This window comes from Passer domesticus, chromosome 1 (assembly GCF_036417665.1).
Source record: "Passer domesticus isolate bPasDom1 chromosome 1, bPasDom1.hap1, whole genome shotgun sequence".
In the NCBI taxonomy this organism is placed as follows: Eukaryota; Metazoa; Chordata; class Aves; order Passeriformes; family Passeridae; genus Passer; species Passer domesticus.
The window spans coordinates 41,557,961-41,577,417 of NC_087474.1; the positions used below are offsets into that span (position 1 = coordinate 41,557,961).

The following is a 19,457-nucleotide window of genomic DNA, read 5'->3' on the forward strand; positions in this document are numbered from 1 at the left end:
ACTGGAGGCTCATTCGAGGCTCACTGTTAGCACCCTCTGTATCCTGGCTACAGCACACAAGGCAGCAGGCCTTCAAATCCTCACAGACAGTCCATGTCTTTCAGATGGCTCCCAAAATAAAGCCTGTGAAAGCAAATTTTGGAGTCTCCTACCAGCCAGAGAGCGTGCACCCTGGGAGGCACTGCAAGCAGTGTGACAAGCAGCTGTGCAGGCTGCCAGGGACCAGAAAGGAAGAGATGGGGAAGGTTTGCCTGAGGCATAGCCTTTCCAACTGAGGTCTGAGCAAGGGGGGCTCCCATTCTCTTATCTCCTTAGTTCTGCCCCAATAAATCTGCCCCTCACTCAACAAAAAAAAAAAAAAAAAAAAAAAAAAAAAAAAAAAAAAAGGAAAGGGGAAAGGAGGGAAAGGAAAGGGATAGAAAAGGAAAGGGAATGGAAAGGACATAAGGACACAGATCCCAAGGGAAATGACATCATAAGCCACTTCCTTCTTGGACCAGAAAACAATAGCTTTGTGCTGAGCCTCTATTGCATCCAGGAACAGGCTTAAATGACCTGTTCACAAATATCCCCACATTTCCTAAAGATCTTGGTCAACCTGCCCTAAATTCAGGACCTGACTGACTTGAAAGGTGAGGAATTTACCAACTGAAATCCCAATTTCCATGGGCTTAAATATGACCTCAGCAGCACATGAGCCCAATGGACCAGAGTGTTTTATACAGCAGTCTAGGTAGCTGTGGAAAACACTGAGACTGGGTCTCACTGCACTTTCACACTTTCAGCTTGCTTGAAGATGTTACAGTGTGTGAGCTAAGAAGCTGTGCTGAAGCAAACCTGAGAAAAGCAGGCTGTAATGCTGTGGTCGGTGTGTTAGACAGTGTTATCTTGTACATGGTGGGGAGCTGTCAAAACTCAGGAAGATGAATTGTGTCTAACTTCAAAAAGCATGCCTCACCTTCACATTTTCACATATATAATAGTGTTGTGGCAGCAGCAGTGAAGTGATAAAGCCAAGTCTCAAGGTAGCTCAGCAGGAATGAATAAATCTTCATAATTGACAGGCCGTAATAATAATAAATACTTGAAGAGTTTATTTCTCCCTCTATCCAGTTAGAAAATGACTACATGGGAATCCTTGCCAGCAATTGGGGCTCTTCTAAATAATTACCAAGTCAATTCACAACCTCTGCCTGCGCCAGCATCTCAATAATTAAAAAGGTACCACTTGTAGCTAATGGTAAAGAGAACAGATGTTTCCCTTCAGAAGATTTCTCCTTCTTCTTTCCCATCATTTCCACTGCCCTAAGCCATCCTGTAGCTCCCAGTTATGCTGGCACACCCGTTCCAGCAGGTTGCAGAGGCAAAGTCCTGCACCCTGGAGCACACGAGGGACAAGTCTGCAGAAGCAAAGTTGGCTTTGTCGCACTGAAGGTGATCGCTGTTGTTGGCTGCAGGGTGAAGCAGTGCCACGTTCTCAGGAAGCTGCCTCAATGCCCTTATGCATTTTCCTGCTGGCACCCACCACTTGGATGCCAGGCAGGATGAAACATACAGCCACATGCCCAGGCTGGCCAGGGCAGGAACCTTCAAGGCTTTCCCCACCTCAGTGTGGAGGCAGCTCATATACGAAATGGTGATTTGCTAAAGGTTTGTGCCCTACTCTTAGCCCTGGCACTGGACTGGACTGTGCACAGCCTCCATGTTCTCCAAGTGTGAATTTTGAGGCTTCTTCTTCCAGGCATGAAACCATCTGCTCAATGGTGCTGTTTTGCTTTCCTCTGACATTACAGCTCTTCTGTGGCCCAGTTTGCTTTGCTTGCTACTACAATCACACAGTATGTTACGAGCACCCAATAAATGCTTCAGTCATCTTCAGGTGCAGTGTGAAAAAGGAAAGCCTAATGTTTTCGTCTGTTTGGAGCTTAAAAGATGCTTAATCTAGAACAGAAGCTCAAAAGGCAGCATTTTTGCTGCTAAATTTGTGTTTTATTCTGCAAAATTGTATTGTTGCTGTTTGCTAGCATTTGATGTAGTAAACATGACCTACATCTGGAATGCTGCAGGTCATTAAAGGATGTTGCCAACAAAACTGTAAGCATTTGCCACCTTTAGAAGGTTTCTCTCCACCCAAAGTTTAAAATTTGGTAGGTTAAGGTTAAGATAACCAGTGGTATTCTGGATATGCACAGAAGATAAACAGAGTTGCTGGGTTTGGTCTCTGCACAGCTCGGTCCTCATGCATCTGACAGACAGCAGCAAGGTAGTAGTGCCATGGACAGTTTTATACTTGGTTGAACTCTTGGTGCCTCTGATCTCTCCATTCCTTCACAGCTCATGGGATAAAAGTGGGTAATCTGCTCTCCTTCAGGGTGCAAATATAAGCAGGTTCAAATTTAAGCTGTCCTAAGTTAGTCTTGAGCTGGAGTAGTTAAGGCACATGAAGAGTGTGGCTAACATGAACTTCAACAACTTTTCACTCCACATCCCAGACATTCAGAAAGGCAGGCAGGAGAGGTGAAGGCACGAATGAAGCACAGCACCTAAAAGCCCACAAAACCAGACCCATAGAGCCTGTCATGAACCCCTCTGTACAAATACTGCAGTCCACAGGTGAAAGCAGCAGACCTGCAAGGATTTCACCCGAAGACCCCTTACAAAGTAGGCAAACTGTTGGCAGCTACAGCCAAAATGTTAAGCTGCTCTGAGCACACGATTGCTCTCTGAGCACACGATTGCTCAAGGTCCTCTTGGGGTGGGCAGTGATCAAAGGGACAGCAATGGCAGCCAGTGACACAGCTTGGGACACAAGGGGTGACCAGACATGGAGTGAGATCTGGCAGAGATTACAGCAGAAAGACAGTAACTGGCAATGTGCAGGGGATGGAAGGGGACAAGGGCCCAAGGAGCCAGAAGGGGGGCACAGCAGCCTCTCCCCCCAGGGTGACTGGCCACCAGCTCCACAGACAGTCAGCTGTGCCCACGCTGGGCTGTCTGCCTGTGTGACATGAGGGGTACCAGGGCTGGGGAGCAACCCCACTGCCTGGCCCCAGCCTATGGCAGAGGAGCACCGAGTGGCCCCAGGACCCTCATACTCAGCCTGCGAGACCTGACCACTCAGCTGAGCTTCCCTGTGCAGACCCTGGCCTGATCAGGTCCTGTTTGACCTCCAGGTAAAGCTGTACAGACATTTGCATCCTTCCTAAGGCAATCAAGGCTGGGTGAGGCAGGAATATCCTCATTTCCCTTTCATTGTCCAAATATCCTTTGCCCTGGAGGAGTTGCACAACTTCTGCCTGCTGGGACAGCTGGACAATATCCATCAGTCTGCCTTGGCTGTACTGCAAGAAGTATTTCCAAAAGCAGACATGTGATATAGGTGCTCATATCATCTTGCAAATCAAGAGGACTTGTGCTCCTTTGAAGACTTTCAGTCCACATGAGCAAAGAACTTCCAATATTTTGAAAGCCACTGGAGAGACACATAAATATTTGCTTAGGGTCCATCCTATTTTAGACAAATAAAACTACCTACAGGAACCCTCAAAGACGCTCACATCACGCCGAGGATCATGGTGGGGCTGATGTCTCCTCCGAAGGTTGCTTGTTTGATCTGTTCGCTGTTCTCATCTCTCTTCCCTCCTACTCTTTGGCTCCTGCAGAGAAAAGTGGTGACATGATTTATAGATGTATTCTGAGGCATTTGAATACCTTGTTCCTGCAACCTGCTCTGACAACTGCTGTGCCGAGGGCTCCCAGAACAAAGGCTCGGGACGAATGAATCCTTGTCTTCACTCACAAGAAAAGTTTAAAAAAGAATCACCTCCTTCTTCTATTATTTCCCTGTCTTGTTATTTTAATTTTTTCCCCTGTGCAGACAGCAACATTAAGCCCACTAGAGAATGAATGAATATCAATGAGACAGGGCAAAGATGGAATATGCAGCAGTTCTCTCCCAAACTTATAATGAAAATGCCTACAGGGAGGCGGTGTTGCAGCAGATAACACACACACTCTCACACCCACTGTTTTTGGGAAACATCCACATTTACTGGAAAATGTCTCCTAAGTGGGCAAGTTTCCAATTGTCCTCTCAAGTTCATGGTGCACCCACTCTTCCAGCAATTTCCTATAGGAATTGCCTCCTTTCAGTCACAAATAGAGGTGCAGCCAGAGCCTAGAGATGCAGCAGGCTGGAAACACTAGAAAGTTAGACACAGACTTCGCTGTAAACTCCCACATCAGGGACTGTTTCCAATCATAAATTACATTGGTCAGGAATTAAATTAATTGATTCCTTGCTGGCAGGGAAAAAAGATGTGTTTGTAATAGCAAACAGAGAGTTAGAGACAGTGTCTGTAAACACTGCACCAGCTAAATCCTCCCTTCAAAACTTCTTGAGTCCTTTGCCCAGGGTGCCATTCAGCAGCACCCCCTCCTGCTGCCGCTGTGGGGATGCCCTCACTGCTCTCTGGTCTTATTAAAACTCAGGAGGGAACAGAAAGTTTTAGTGAGAAAAGGATTCGAGTCCAAAGCTGGTTCACAAAACTGCTGTCTGCAGCAGGAGCTGGTGGCTCCCCAGATGATTTCTGAGTACCCCTAGATCCTTCCTTTCCACAGGCCCCCAAAACAGGGCAACAGCAGCTGGGTGTTACAGGACATGTTTCCTTACAAGGCTGCCCAGGTAGTATCTAGATCTGGTGACTTTCATGGTCTTGGGTAGAGGAGAAGTAGCAAAGGCCTGCCAAGGGGCAGACCAGAAGGCAGCATTTCCCATGAAGCTGTGAGCAAACAACCCCAACCCTGCCCTCCCTCTGCCAAAACAGTCTCAAAAAATAGCCAGCTTTAAAAGGAAATTTTAGTTAAAAGCCAGTTGATAGCACAGTTTTTTGAAAAATGTGAGTGAGAAGCTTTTCTTCTTTCTGAACTGCGCAATCACGGGAGAGCCAAGAAGTGTTTTGTTGGGGTTTCATTTTATATGATAAAAAACTCAATGCTGCCCTCTGTCAGCAATGCAGCAGTACTGGTCTTCAGCTGCTTGTCCTTAATTAACAAGTACTGTGTGTTCTTTCCGTGGCACAGCTTTGGGCCATAAATCCCCCTCATCCCATCCGAGCGAGGAGGTGATCCGATGGCCGCCTGCCGCTCGGGCTCGTGTGCTAAACATCTGACGGTGATAAATAATGCACCTCAGCGGCTCAGCTGTTTACAGAGATGGCTCAGCTAAGGATGACTTCATGAAAAGAAGATCTCTTACTGCCCAGGTAGAAAAAAAGAAATAGTGCAGTTACTGCTTGTGTTTAGTGCAGTTTAAGGGAAGAATACATGGGCGCTCTGTTAAATGCTGATTAATCTACGGTGTAAGGTGACTTTGCAGGTCATGAAGGCCAAGTGAAAGACAAGCTCCCCAGGTACACTGGGAGAAAAACACCCCTGGACCTGGCACTGCCCCTCCCCAGCTGCTCAGTGCCGTGCTGTGTGGCTGTAAAACCTGTCTATGGTCTGTGTCACCTGCCCGGGGTGCAGGGCTTGTGCTGCCCGGACCTCTGCCCACGGGTGGGTTTAACACACCTAGAGAAGTGATTGCTCGAAAGGGATAAATTACAGCTCTCAGCTGTGTACCTTGTCAAATAAAAGGCTAAATCCAGAGTTGTTTGGTCCCAGCACACTGTGCTGTAGCAGAGCAATCTAAAAACATTGTGGTGACAGGGGACACTGCCTGGCTAAGCCCCATCTCAGCATGGGCTGGTGGGATTTACACACTGCAGACTTACAGACTGCTGCCTGAGCTCCCTGTGAGCAGGATGTGTGTGCTGGGATGTGTCAGCTTCCCCCCCCCGAACACCAAGACAGCTTTTCTATGGCACCATGTCCCACAGGCCTATGAGTCCATCTCCAGAGTGCCTGACAGCTGTGGAGGGGACCAAACGGCCAAGGGGGTGATGAGAGCCTCCCTTGTCCTTACACCCCGCCATGTGTCACCTTTGCACTTCTTCTGGAGTCACCACCATGCAGTCCTTGCACCTCCCTGAGAGGAGATACTAAGGTGGAGCCCACCTTGAGCTCAGCCAGCCTGCAGCCAAAGCAGGGATGCCCTTAAAGGCCACTTTGGACAGGATGGCCACGCTCTCCAGTGTGGTTTGGCAAGGCCAGCAGATGAGGGAAGGAAATCTGCACTTGTAAAACGTTGTGTTTGCTCGGGAGCCACAAACACAAAGCACCAGGTTGCATTGCTTTTCAGACAAGTGTTGTCCTTGAGAAGCTGCAGAGGTCTGGGATGAATTTTCCTGACTGAAGACAGCAAAGATATCACTTGGTTTCACAATGAGTCAGTGAAACTCGAGAAAGGCAATTCACCAGGGAAATCAGAAGGAGTAATTAAGAGAACATGGTAATTAAAAATGTATCCTAAGAGATGCTGTACGTGACATCCGCAGCAGACGGAGAAGCATGCCTTTATCCACCCCAGGTTACACCAAGTCTGGGGAAAGCTGCAGCCACAAAGTCACCATGGTTACACATGCACAAAACTGAGAGTGATGAGATGTCCTGCTCTGACACAGCCACAGCGTTCATCTTCAAGCTGCAACTATTTAAATGACCCTGGACTGTGCATTTGAAAAAGAAAGAACCACAGAAAGTCCCAATATATTCACTAATATGAAAGTAGACAGATTAGAGATTTTAATATATGCACACTGTTCAGGGTGTGCGCAGGAATATATAACACGTTATTGGACTGTAAATTGAGGCACTCATTATGCAGCCCTCATTCTGTGTCCAAAACTTCTGCTTAGATTTGTTTATATCACCTTCTGTCCTAGAGATGCCTGCATTTAACACGCTGATGTATTATGTGTCTATTTGCATGCATGCATACTAAGATGTAGTTGTAATACATCATAAGCCCTGCGTACTAATTATCACATGCTAATGTAGCAAATTAACCATGCATTACTTTCCATCAAAAGCAGATTTCCTTTGCATGCAAGGTGCCAGATACAACTTCATGTGGCCTGATCAGAGTGGTGCATAATAACCACTTGAATACACTTTCCATGCTATTTTGCTGACATAAATCCAGTGATAAAAGCTTGAGAAGCCACCAAGGGTTTTAACTTCACAGTGTTTACTGCACATGATAAGGAAACTGGATTTCACTGTCTGAAGGTATTCCCAAGGGCACATTAATGCACAGTGTTTTTTGGGTAGTGGTAATAGTAAAATCCAACCTTACTTTTCAGATTTCTTAGGGTGTCTTGTTATTTTTGCAAATGCTGCCTTTGTCTGATGCTGACAGGCTGCCACAGCAAACTTAGCAGCAAGTTACTTTGACTCTCCAAGCAAGTCTATGGGCAGGAAGAAGCTGTTTGGAAACACGGGCTGTGTTTACAGTAGGAAGTCACTCACCTAAGGGTAGCATCAGAGCCAGCTCCTGTCTCTTGCCCTGAGGCTCCCAGTCCACAGGACTATATTGACTGAAATGCCTCGCCCTGATCACCAGAGAGCAAACAGCTTTTCTGTGGCTGATGAGGCTGTTCTTCCCCCCTAGACCACAGATACATGTGTGACAAGCAAATTACATACACATCCTTGTATGTTTTGCACAGATGTGGCTCCTAGGATGATTTAAGACTTGCTGAAGGTGTGTGAATGGAAGTACAGCAACTTCCACTGAGCCACAGAATCAATTGCACCTCACAGGAATTTTACAGGAGTGCTCTTCTGAGCCAAGGCCAGCTCTCAGTGGATGTAACAGAATGGCTGGTTTTGTTCCTGAGAAGATGAGGAAACTAAGCAGCAGTCTTTCTGCTCAATATCTGAGCTTTATTTTAATTTTAAAAGTACTAGTTTGTAACTCCTTGGCTATGGATACTGGCCATACTCAGTAGAAATAGAAAATACTCAGTATAAGATATATACTCAGTATAAAATAGAAAATGTCTTTCATTTGAAGCGCAGGGAACACCTGCTCTATATATAATAATGGAACATAACGCAGAGCAACCCAAGTTTCAACACCAAGTTTCAGTAAAGCTTACAAGTAGTGGTTCATAGGCAATGAAATTGCTGCCAGCATTTGGATGTAAAGAATTAAAACTGCTGGGCAGGTAAGAGGACTCAGGCATTACAGAAACCCTAATTAAAATTGAAGTAATTTGCTTACCCATACATGCTTACACCTTCAGTCATGTCACTGCCATCTCGTCTCATTTCTCCCCAAATGAGGTGACCATGGTCTGTATCCAGTATTGACCTTGATGTGGGTCTGCAAATGTCTCGGTGTGAGCTGTGCTCATGGTGCTCCTGCAGCTCCCAAGCAGCCCAAGCCCACAGTTCCCTTGGCCTGGATGAGAGAGTTCAAGGGCTTCTGTGGCAGCTAAAATGCCAAATTTTGACTTTTAGCTACTGAGGCTCCTTCACCCTAAAACACAACATCTTCAAAACAGCCTTTTTCAAAATATTTTTTTTCTGAGCAGTTTCTTTCCTCTGTGCTATGTATTTAATTGTCTGGAGCCTTAAGCTGCCCGTCTGCACTCCTCCTCACAAGTGTTCTTGCTGCTTTTATCAGCCTTGCTGCCATTGCCAGCTCTGAGACATCTCTTTCCCCTGGAATTGTTCAAATATCAGTAGGGGGCATTATTGTCCGAGGCTGCCTGGTCTCAGAGTGCTGCCTGTGGTTCCTTACTCCATTCCTTATTCTGTATGAAGACTGTCCTTGAGCAGATTGTGTGGTGACTAGAGAACTAAGACCACTTGGGTGGGTAATCCTACAGGAGATGATGATCCTAGAACCAAAGCCACAGCTGAAAAGCTTGGACGACAACTATCACAGCCACATGTTACACCTGCTATCTGTTTGAAGAAAAGTTCTGTAGCATAAATTTGTCTTAAGAGTCCCATCAGCAGAATCAGATGTTTACAGCTCAGAGGAGTTTGCATGGACCCTCTTCACGAGGCAGAATATCACTATGTCTTGTAAAAGGAAACAGAAGAGGAATACAGTCTGCAAGTTAGATTCAAAGTTGGGAACATGCCTTGAGGTTTCCACACAGAAGAGTGGTATTTTGCAGTTTTACTTTTAGAACAGTTTATTAAAAGATCCCAAATCCCTTTCACCTCTAAATTTTCAGAATGTGTCAGCACTCCTCTGGTCAGATTTTCTTTTAATCTTTGATTTTGGAACTGGTAAAATTGTCTTCAAACATGCCTACAGCAGTGCTCTGACATGAGCTTGTGCTCTGGATCCAATTCATTCGCATACAGAGGAACCAGCAGAGGGATCTCTGTGCTGCTAACACCCTGAAAATAGGACTTACAGAGTCTCTGTGCATACTTTGGCCTTGAGACTGCTAAAGGGAGTGAATTTCAGCACAAAATTGGACTTCATCTTCAAGCTACAATGTGATTTTCACGCCTGGGCTTTGCTTACTAAAGATTTCTATTACAGCCCTAGGACAAAAATGCTAATCCAATAGCTTTCATCTTTCCAGTGTCTCTGACCCATCTCACTCCCCAGCCACATTCTGGAGTATGCTGTGGATAGAAGGATATGCTGCAAGGTAGGCTAAACAGATAGCCTGGTGCTTCTTTAAGCACTTGTGTATTTAGTCAGTAGCCACTATGAAAGAGTTGGAATAATTTTTATTTTGTAGCGTTCTCTGTGGAAAAGCTCAATCATTTGCCCAAAGAAAGAGCAAAAGCTTTTCCTTTCTTCCATCCCTGCTCCAGTACTCAGGTAAGACCCATGAGATGGGCACTGCACACAGTGAAAAAATGCAGAAGATTATTCTGTCCCCTAAACTGAATGTAATTGTGGATACAGCTGCATCTGAGTTAGCACAAGAATTGCCATCAGGAGTAACCCCTCAGACCATATGACCCAGTGTTCTTCACAAGAGAGTGCCAACACCATCTGACTTGGAAAAAGAAGCAAGAAAACCTAATAGTGCTGCTACAAAGGTTAGCTTTGGTCTGGGACCATGAGGACTGGCAGCTTCTAATTGCTTTGAACGGTGCATTGCTGGTGAATATAACTCTTGGCTGCTCCAGCTATCCATATGGCAGCAGCTTCTTTCAGACCTGTAATAAAGAAAGACAATGGTGAAGACTAGTAAATACAAGAAAGCTGCAAAGAATTCACACATTTAAATCAAGCTTAAGTGAAAGACACAATTTCCAAAGCATTGGTTTGCATATTTACTGTATTGTCTGCATCCCATACCAAGAATTACTCATTCCTGGCAGCATTTTTGCCTGTGAAACAATATTTGCAACTGCACTTCCTAAGAAAGTCCAGTACTTTACCTTAAACATCCAATGCCTTTTGCCAAACTCACCTGCATGGAAATACTTTTGATGAAATGCTTGAAAAGTCACAACAGACATCAGGTCTGACTTCAGTGTAAGCATCCCTTCATGTCACACATCATTTTTGTGCGTGGAAAGGAAGATAAAAGCTCTTTCACCATTGGGTGCTACTCTACAAGCTAATCACTACACTAACGTGCAGATGTTCTTTTGATACGACCTTTTTCATACTCCACACAGCGGGTTGTTTAGGTTTTCTGTGAAGAAAATGGAGAGGGACCCAGTGGGTGACTGGAGTACTGCATGTTTGTTATTATCCCCCCCTCACTCATCATAACATCATATGAGTCGATGTGCCTGTGATTTTTTTTTTTTTTTAAAGTCTAATGCAGTCACTAGGAGCTGCTGCTGCAGTGGCACTGCCTGGGCAAAATTAAAGGATCGAGAAGTGAGGACAGATTTAAAATCTACAATTTAAATCCAAGTGGCACAAGAGGAAGAGCTTAATTTTCTCTATCATTTCAGGCGTGAAGCAGAAGGTGACCCCGTGGAAATAATTTTAATAATATAAATGAGATGGGATGTGTCATCTGTAAGGGAGGGAGCAGGGGGAAGGCAGAGCTCACAGGGGGCTGTAGCTGCAGGGAAATGGAGCAGCTTCAGATGGAGATGATTTTTCTGTCAACACAAAGCACATGAGGGGAGAGCTGGGGCATGCTCACAGACAGTGGTGCTTTGAAAGAGCAGGGCAATGATCCTGTCTGAGAGATGCTCTGTCTTGCTGTGACATGAATGGAAGGAGCCAAACTCCCTGCTCAAATACACAGGCAGATGCTGTATGTTTTCCACTACAAGAAAAGAAAAAGAAAAAAAAAAGAAAAGGAAAAGAAAATTTAAAAAAAAGGGGGGGGGAAGGGAAGGGAAGGGAAGGGAAGGGAAGGGAAGGGAAGGGAAGGGAAGGGAAGGGAAGGGAAGGGAAGGGAAGGGAAGGGAAGGGAAGGGAAGGGAAGGGAAGGGAAGGGAAGGGAAGGGAAGGGAAGGGAAGGGAAGGGAAGGGAAGGGAAGGGAAGGGAAGGGAAGGGAAGGGAAGGGAAGGGAAGGGAAGGGAAGGGAAGGGGAAAAAAGAGTACCTGTGTTGCTGTTACCCTGGAGAGTTCTTTTCCATCCTAGGTATGAATTCCCCAGCAAACAGACAGATGCTGAATTCATGCTACATCCTTGAGGCCCTGTGTTCTCAGAGAAGTGGAGCATTATTCTTTGCCTTGTTTTCATTTATTTTGCTGTGCTAGGTAAAAATTGAGCTCATAGGAACATACTCCCTGGGGCAGACAGAATCCAACAAGGCAGCCAGGTTTATTACCGGGCCTGGCTCTCCCAATTCACTTCTGTGGTACCTAGGGCTGCTGTCAAGGAGGACAAGGTTCTAGTTAAGTTGTGGGAAAGTTCACTGGGAGCAAACATTCCCACCTGAAAACAATGCCACACAAGGGTTGGTAGTTGGCATTGCCTTCTGGCTGGCCTGGAACAGGATCATCCTGAAAAGCAGGACAATAATTTTCCATTCTCTGTCACAGTCTGGCCGTCAGAGGAAAAGATAAAGAGAGCATTTGCTCTCACTGAGAAGAAAGATCTGAACCTTTTTAGGCAGGAGCCAGCTAGTCAGACTCCTCTGCAAGTGGGAGAAGGGTAGAATAATGACCACTTCCCCAGGTATTGGGCAGTGGGGTTTATGGAGCAGAGGAATCATTGTAACTCATCCCCACTCGGATTTGGGACCACAATGTTTGTGCATGCATGCAAAACCAAACAAATTGCTGAAAATCAAAGTAATTGTCCCAAAGGAAGACTGAGGTGCAAAGCAAGGATTTCTTAGCATTAGGCTTGATGTTTCCCATTGTTTTGCAGGATGGACACGGCTCTCAAGCTGCAGTCTGGGGAGGAGGTATAATGCCTCCTTGTTTCATATCTGTGTCATTAAATGAAGGTGATGAAAGTTAGGCTATGTATGGCCCCCAGGGGCAGAAGCCCAGCGGGGAGGCCGGTTGTCCAGGATAGCTCAACGAGGGTCCAGGATTGCCCAGCGGGAGGCTCAGGCAGCCCAGGCAGCTATAGTGATTTGCAGTCAGCTCTTTAGTGATTTCAGCTCTTTCAGCTTGCCTGGGGCCGTCACCCTGGGTATCGCCGCAGCAGACGCAGAGAGAGAGAGAGCAGCGCTGTGTGGGTTCCGCAGGGTTCTTTATTGGGGTCTCCGCGAAGGGTCCAGTGACAGCTCTCCTCTGCCGAACCGGGCAGAGCTAGGGGTTTTTATACCTTATAGGGGGATTGAAAACTGTCCAATAGTAAGGGTCAGGGGAAAAGTGACCTATGGATATACAGGGAGATAACAGGGTCCCAAAGGCGGAAGAGAGGGGCTTCTAAAGCCTTAGTCATGCTGACTTTGATATTTCCTAGCTCAGGCTTCTGACCTCCAAGGCCTTGCAGGCCTTGTGCCTGCTACAGCTATGCTACACTGGGGCAAAGCTCACATCTTACAAAAAGCAGATACTTTAGAGAGCAAGAGGCTGGACTGTTCAACCATAAAGTGAAGCAGGGATAGTTATCTTCTATGTCCAGACCTCACACTTTCCTAACACATAAAACTGATTCCCTTCCTGTAAAATCACTTTCTAAAAAGAGGATATGCACTGCCAAAACCTTATGTGAATGAAGGGCATCATAGCTCATTAGAAGTGCAGAAGGCATCCAAGGAATGAGGATGATGTGTGCCATAAGCAGTCTTAAACCAAATATATCAAAATTCTCTCCTGTGTGATGGCTCAGTACCAATGTCAATACTCTCTCAGGATTTCAGCGGGGTGACCTGGAAGAGATGGCTGAAGAGAGGGTCTCCAAGGGACTGCTCATCTTGGTGAATTTCAGGTTTAATCTTCAGCATCTGAGCTAACCAGTGATAAACTAGGCATCCCAAAATATATTCTAGCTGCAAGCTGCCAGATATTTTTCAGAGAGTTACAGATGGGTACTTGGGAGCCACAACACACGCTTTAAAAAAAAAAAAAAGGAAAGCAAATATTCTGCTAACCACAAGCTGGCAGAAAGAACTGTTAAAAATCCTGTCCCTGAAGAGCTCATGAATAAAGGAAAGGAGCTCTTTGAAAAGAGAGACTGAGCATGTGAAAGTCGAGGTGAACTACATCTTTATTTGTTATTACCAGCCTGAAGAGTTAAACGCTCTTTTATTTTTTACAAACACTTACATGTAGAAAAAAGGAAACTACTCCTCTGTGAAGACTTTGTTTTGTTATTTTATTAAAGAACAAATTCTTTTTCATGTTACCATTTGCTGGTGTTAGTTTTGTTTCTCAAACAGAAGCAGGGAAGCCCTGTGGTACTGAAACCCAGCTGATACTAGGTACTTTTAGCAGTAACATGTAGATGGAATTTTATTTAATTTACAAAATCAGGTGCTTAAGGCTTTGCAAAGGCAGATCTGCAGCTTTAATGCATCCCCTTGTGACAATGGGCTGGAATCAGCCTTTATACATGCATAGTTTACAGGAAGAGGAAGAAGGAATAGATGGGGAATATTAATCAAAAACAAAAAAGGGAATTGATAAATTTTACCTCACGATATACAAAAAGGAAGATAAGACCAGATGCATCAAGCCAAGTTAAAGACCAAAATTTATGTAGTCACAGTTTGGTGAACACACAGAGATGTTGCACATTTTCAGCAATGTCTCTTACTAACAGTAATTCTCATGGAAGCAGGACACAGCTCTCTGTTAGAGGAATTCCTGCCAGGAAGGGTGGGAAGATGAAAGAAGTTGTAGTGATAAGAGGCCCTCTTTGTGCAGAACAGCAGGTGTGAGAGGGTAGGTCAGAGCACACAGGGCTGGGAAAGCAAGAGGCAAGAACATCATCAAATATGGGAGTCATTCTCAATGAACAGGGATGCCAGGCACTGAAGTTGGAGGACTTGTAAAGACAAGACATGGATAGCAGGTCTCATAAACGTCCTGTGTGGAAGAAGAGTGATTAAATGGATCACATTTCCTCTGCATCTAGATCTCTTTCATGCCCTGCCACAATGGCAACAGCCAGCATTGCTCCTGCCACTTCCAAAAATGCCTCTGGGTGGGACATTGCTCAGTGCAGAAGGGAACTAGTCTCTTACAACCTGTGTAATGTTTCTCATGGATTCTGGGCCCATGCTCTCCTACTTTCTGCTGGACAGCTCTTCACCTCAGCAGTTAAATACGTGACGGTGCTGTCACCTTAAACAGGCAGACTACAAAACACCACAGACAGCAGAGCACCATCAATTCAGTCACTGAGTGACACAAAGTACTAAGAGTGATGAATCTTTCCTACACGCACAAGAAATGATTGATTTGAATAATCGCCCGAGAATATTCACATGACACTCGAACAGTCGCTGTCATGATTACCAATGTCTCTCTTCCTCACAGCAAGTCTGTAATTGGCAGGAGTGTCTTAGATAATTTATACAGCAACAAGATTTTCACACTTTCTCAGTTTTGGATAGTTGCTAATATTTCAGGAGACAGTAATTTTGTCATACAAGGGAGCTTTTGGCACATCTGTTGATGCCGACTGCCATTGGATTTCTCAGTTTTCCTGTCTTTTTTATTAATTGTCATTAGTACCCATCTATTCCTTTTTGAATTGTGGAGATTTACATTTATTTGAATTTAGACTAGTGCAGGTCTTTTTCTATACTGTAGTCAATCCATGACATATATTTTACAGAAACATCTACTTCAAGTCCACATATTAATGGATTTCCTGTTATAAGGAAAAATTCCTTATTGCTCACTAGTTTGCCCGTGCCATCTTGTTAAATAAGTGAATGGCTAAATAAATCAAGTGTTTGCTTATCTAACTGTCCTGCATTCCAAACCAAGCAGACTACTCCAAAAACCAAGCACTGTCACCACAGTCACCAAGAAGCTGTCACCACTCCAGGAGGAGCTAGGACAAAGCTACTTTCTCCATTGCTTTGCTGTCATGCTCGTGTGGATTGTGGCATGTTGCTCACTTCTGTGCTCAGTAGGATCCCACTGCTAGCAGCAGAAGCAGGGGTTGGTGCCCTGCTTCTGGGACTGGGAAATCTTCTTGTTCTCTTAGTATCACCATGAAACTAGTGGATAATTTTAACTGCCATCATTAGAAGTCCTTTTTTGATCTCTCTTTGTACAGAAGTTGTGTTTGCTCCCCTGTTTAACCGCACATGTGCTCATTTCACCTCATTTTACCTGGAACAAGATAAACAAAACCTTAGTTTTCTTTGGCAACACCAGCAATTACCCAGCCCTTGGGCTTAAGGAGAGAAACACTGGGATCAGAGCTGTGCTTTCAGAACACCCAGTGTCCTCACCACCTCGTAGGCACAAGTCATTTCAGTGGCAGCACTGCTCAGCAGCAGATTTATTTCTTTTTTTACTCCTGCATGTGTTCGACATCAGTGTGTGAAAAATTGCTACTAGAGGGCAGATACTGATCATGATACAGCTATTACTGGCTGCCAGGTGCTGCAGAGATTGGGGTCACTGCTTGCTTTTTCCAAAAGAGAGACAGTTTAATGAAATCTTGCTCTTCGGAGGCAAGAAAGCATTTATCCCCTCCAAACAAATTCATAGTCCTGAGGTAAAATGACATGAATATGTATAATTTCTTTAGTGAATTACATGAATTTGTAAGAGAGGTTTGAGGCATACAGCACTTCCAATGTCCCTCGTTCAGCTCTCTCTGCTGCCTGCATTTAGCATATGCTGAGAGGATGTGCAGAGAGTTCCATGGTGCCTTCCGTCCCAAATGGCTTCACTGATGTTTTTGGCTGAAACAGTTTTCCTTGGCAGGATGATTAGGCAGCAGCACACTCCATGGATGTTGCTTATTACCTCTTACAAGACCGGAATCACTGGTGCTCATCCAGTTTTACGTACTGGCTGGTTGGCCCACCAGGCTCTGCTGAGCTGTGATTATACCACAGGCAGACTGCTACTTCCCTTGGGATTGTGTGTCCCACTACCCCCACCAAATGCATTTCACAAAGCTGTTATTTAAAAAAATCTGAGTGGCTAAATCCCAGCAAGATCCCAGTACATCCTTCTCTCTGTCCTGCTGAGGAAAGGATAAGAGCACAAGTGCCCACAATTTGTGCAGCACACAGAGGTAGTGAAAAGCAAGGGAGAGCAGAGGCATTAGGTAAATGGCCAAAAAAGCTGAGGCAGCCTCACACAGAGACACACAACAAAGAAGCTAGTGGATCTAGCTGACTACAGCTGAGCAAGGCTTGGAGTGCTGCAGTCCCATGTATTGTTCATGAGCAGGCACATCAGTGACTCTGCTGGGTGGAGTCAGCTTCCAGGACACAACCCCCTGATATTTTATCATTCAAAGATAGTGTACATACAATAGAGCTATAGCACAGGTATAGAAGGGGATGTGAGGAGAGGATGTATGGGTTGGAAACATTCCAATGTTTGCTTCAGGCTGGAGATACAGCTCTGCCTATTGAACTGTAAAGGGTGTCTGAGCTGTTCTAGATCCCAGTTGTGAGCCTATCCTCTGCCTGTGTCTGCAAAAGCTGATTTATTTCCTGAATGGTCACATCAGAAGTGATTTGGGAAATGTAACTGTGTGACAGTATGTTGAAGCTCAAGTTCAGGCCAGGCAGTGTCTTCTTACAGATCTAATGTTGTGTCTACCAGCATTGTGCAGATGTCTTGGGCAACTAAACTGTCCAAAATTGCACTAGGACACCTATGCCTGGGCACCTGAAGGGGCTGTCTCTGCCATTAGCATGTTCACACTGCTTGCAGCAGGTATCCCCTGTAAAACCTGGCATTAAGGAAAAGTCATCCCTACCCCGTACAGATGATGTGCTTAAACAGATGTGGGTCTACAAAGTTCCTACTCCAGGAATAACGAATGAACTGTTTTGCATGAAAAGTTTATCAGATTATGCTTTTTTTCCCATTGCAGGTTATTCTGAAGCAGACATGACAATAAATCACCACAACCCTATGAATATTTCATAGAAACACATTTCAGCTTATGGGTGTTCTTCTTTTCTTGAACGATTATGTCTGTGTCTTTAGCCATTCATCGTCTGTGATACGTGACTGGCCACTTGATTCAAATTACTGTAGTGTCTGGCTTTTGACTGGTTCATTAAATATTTCATAACAAGGAGGAAAAGTAGCACTGCAGATGACATTTACGTGAATATACAAGCAGGTATTTGTGAAATCTTAGTCAGGATTTCTACTCACAAATACTTTGGGAAGATTAATAGATATCTCTAAACATTGTTGAAATAGTGACTTTTTATTCCAGTGAAAATTCCAATTAAATAATGAAAATTATGATAATGATTATTTGGCACTGTTGCTCTAGTTAAAGGGATGTGGGTCCAGCATTCTGAAGTGTATCCAAGACTGGACTATAACTAAGAAACTTAATGAGAAGCAGAGTAGATGGTATCTCTTGAAATGCAGTTCATTAGTGTAGTAGTTCTGGAACAAACTGAAAAACAAATCTCAGAAGCCTGACATTTGCCTTGTCAGACCATGGGAGCTCAACACTAGAATTCACAGAGACTGTAATGAAATGAAATTTTAAGTAGCAACAAGCATTCCTGAAAACCCTCAGTTCTTGTGTGTGTCTCTTGTAACACAAGTTAATTCTTCAGATTATTAGCTACAAAATCTGTAAGGCAGAAAAAAAGAGGCTAGAGAAAGGAGCACTAAGCTTTTAGACTTGATTTCCCCCAAATGATTATCAGCTTTTCAGGAGCAAACTTTTCAAACTGGTTAAACTTTTATATTAAATTCCTGCATGCATGTTTAGCAGTCCTGTCACTCTGGGAGCATTTAGCTATGCACACAAACACCAGCTAATGTGAAATATGCTACCAAAACTCTATCTGTCCGTCCCATTGAGTGAGAGCTCTGTACAGGTTTGGAAATGGGAAGCTCCAATGAGAAACAAAAGCCTCAGTGAAGTGGATGACAAAAGCCCCAGTGACTTTGGGAGAGGCTGGGAGCAGAGGTGCTGTTACACACACGTGTCCACCTGCTCAGGCCATCCAACCTATTGGTGCAGGCTCAGCAGGCTCTTGGTGGGTTTTTCAAGCTGTAATGGTCTCTGGGTTGCTCTGGTGAAGCCTGACCAGAGCAAACACCACCATGTGAATGTGACCTGCCACCGCTGCCACAATTTCCCTGGTGGGAAAGAACCTTCCTCCACTAAGGATGCCGGTGCTTGCGATCTGTCAGGTTTTCCTGGTGGATTTGGAGCCATGTACTCATCGTAAGGATGGCTGCCTTCTGCTTTACCACCTATCTCTGAGTGGAAGAGGACAAGGAGTGTGGGCAGCAAGGAAGAAGCCTGTCAGGCAGGGGGAGCAGAGGATGAGAAAGGGACCCAGAGCAACAGGGGTAGGACAGTGTGGGGAGGGGATGGGAGGTACAGCAGAAGAGGAGGCTCAGGGAAGACTTCACTGCCCTCTGCCTGAAGGGAGGTTGCAGTGAGGTGGGGGCAGGTCTCTTCTGCCATGCCTAGCATAAGAGGACTAAAGGAAGTGGCCTTAAACTGGGACAGGGGAAATTCATATAAGCTATTAGAAACAAATATTTTTCCCTGTTAGGGTGGCCAGGCATTGGAACAGGTTGCTCAAGCGTGTGTTGAAGTCACCATCTCTGGAGGAGTTCAAGAGACACTTGGACCTGGGGCTGGGTGAAGTGGTTTAGGGGTGACAGAGGTAGTGCTGGGTGGACACTTGCAGATCTGAAAGGTCTCTCCCAGCCTTGATGATTCGAGGACTCTATGATTCTGTGGAGACTGGAGGAGATTTGGGAGAAAGACGAGGAGCTGAAGGTGGGCAACGCAGACAGCTCCAGGAAACCGATCGCCGAGGAGGTAAGGGCTGGGCGGGCCGGGAAGAGAGCCGGGAGGGAAACCCGCCGGGCTGCGGTGGGAGCAGGGGTGGGAGCCGGCACCGTGTGCAGGGTGTGCGCGGAACAGCCCCGAGCAGGGCCGGGGGCACGGTGTGCGCTGAATGCGGGGGCAGCAGCGGGGGCAGCAGCGGGACCAGGCTGCGCGCAGAGCGCCCAAGC

At 45.4% G+C, this 19,457-nt stretch overlaps 1 long non-coding RNA gene across 2 annotated transcripts; it reads right to left on the reverse strand.

Annotated features, from left to right (window-relative positions):
• Positions 1-408: 408 nt before the first annotated feature.
• LOC135297814 (uncharacterized) lies at positions 409-12,303 on the reverse strand. Of its 2 annotated transcripts, XR_010359767.1 has the most exons (6): positions 11,442-12,303; positions 11,034-11,159; positions 10,341-10,568; positions 8,168-10,083; positions 3,558-3,656; positions 409-3,472 (listed from the first exon to the last, which is right to left on the reverse strand). It is a non-coding gene; the product is annotated as an uncharacterized LOC135297814 (long non-coding RNA). The 2 variants fall into 2 exon arrangements; XR_010359766.1 differs by having other exon boundaries at positions 409-3,656.
• Positions 12,304-19,457: the final 7,154 nt, after the last annotated feature.